The following is a 1,807-nucleotide window of genomic DNA, read 5'->3' as shown; positions in this document are numbered from 1 at the left end:
CACTACCCATAACTCTTAATAACTTCTTAATTAATAATTCTTATATACATAATAACCCACTTTATGTTACTAACCTCACACCCCACTATCTAGACATGTAACATCGATCATGGTCGATACTATTCTGATCTGACCGATACTGACAATTCCGTTTTGTTCTTTAGAACCATGGCCCCACATGGTTACATCACTAACTTCAAAACATTCCTTTTGAACGTCCCTGGAGGCAAAATGGTGTCATTTAGTCTATTTTTGACCAGAGATTATTGATACATTTAGTATTGGAGAGGACTAGATCCAAGTAAACACTTCTTTAAAGGACTACATCTAGGGATGTCAAACGTCAATTTGGTCCATTTTCATCGGTTTTGATCTAAGGAGGGAGACCAAAACCAAATCGTTAAGGAACTTTGGTTTTTGGTTAGTTTTGGTCCGGTTCCATTTTGGTTTATTTCAATTTTACAATATTGGGTTAATACTGGTTTAGATCGGTTTTTTTAGAACTTGAACTAAAATGAAATCTTACTTTCATAACATGTAATGAGGAAATATTTGGTAAAAACAATTTAAATCATCTTCGATCCTCAAGTCAAACAAGAATAGGAGATTGATTTAATACGTTCCTGTTATAAATTATAAGGGAAAGATAATTAATGTTGAAATCAATTGATAAATAGAATTTGTAACGAATCATTATTACAAATCAAATCATTGTTTATCTTTGTGAGGGAAAGATAACTAATATAGGAACCAATGGATAACTAATTACTAAGAAGATAACTAATATTTAAATAACAAAATTAATCCTACAATCAAATCACTCATTTAACTATCCAATTAATTTTGAATAGTGAACAAGGAGATCAATGGAAGCATTGATATAATTTACAAATCAATTTTCCTATTCATAACATCATATTCATTTATTTGTAGCAATTCCCCTTGCAACAAAAAATCTTCTTACTAATATCGAAATAAATGGAGAATCAATTCACCACTCCATATCCTCATAATCAATGATTTTTTTCTAGGTTTCATTTGGTTCGATTTTGGTTTGGTTATTGGTCGGTTCAGTGAGTTCTGGTTTTCAATCGGTCTCATCATACCTCAGTCCAAAACCAGCCCAATAACGTTCGGTTTGGTTTAGTCGGAGTTTTTCCGAATTGTCTTATCAGTTTTGCTAGGTTTTGACACCCTTAACGACAACACGTCATATGTAGAATCTTCTCAAATGCCCACTTTTAATGCCAACAACTAGCACATGGAAGATCAAATAGGACCTAAGTTTTTTGTGTAGCAAGCCTCCTAGGACCCTTGCTCATGTGTCAAGTTTTAGCTCTTGAGTTTTCTATATGACAGAAGGGAACTTTAAATATCTAGGACCATGGGAGAGTGCATGTACAATAGCAGTCAAAATACTCTAGGTGTGAGACACTTATGGAGATGCATGCCCATACACACGAATGTATTTGATTGAGTTAAGCCCCAAAATTTGACAAGTGACTAAATCTAAACCGTGCATGATCTCTCTATCCCACTTTCACAATAGCCAAAGTTATCCACATAAGCAAAAGAATATGAATATTTCTTACCACAGGAATATGTGAACCGTTTTCCCTTTAATCTTACGTTTTCTTCGTGGGAACAAAAGCTAATGTAATAAAGAAAACGAACAAGCATTAAAATTTAATTTGGCTTTCCGATTAATCCAGCCAATGACCCAATCTAGTGATTGTGGAGTTGGCTAGACTCCAAGGAATAGTTAGGCCGGAGGACTGAAAACCCTTATTAGGAAAAAAAAAAAAAA

The sequence above is a fragment of the Macadamia integrifolia genome, chromosome 8, assembly GCF_013358625.1.
Source record: "Macadamia integrifolia cultivar HAES 741 chromosome 8, SCU_Mint_v3, whole genome shotgun sequence".
Lineage (NCBI taxonomy): Eukaryota > Viridiplantae > Streptophyta > Magnoliopsida > Proteales > Proteaceae > Macadamia > Macadamia integrifolia.
The sequence above is the reverse complement of the archived record's forward strand: the minus strand, read 5'-3'. Positions refer to the sequence as shown.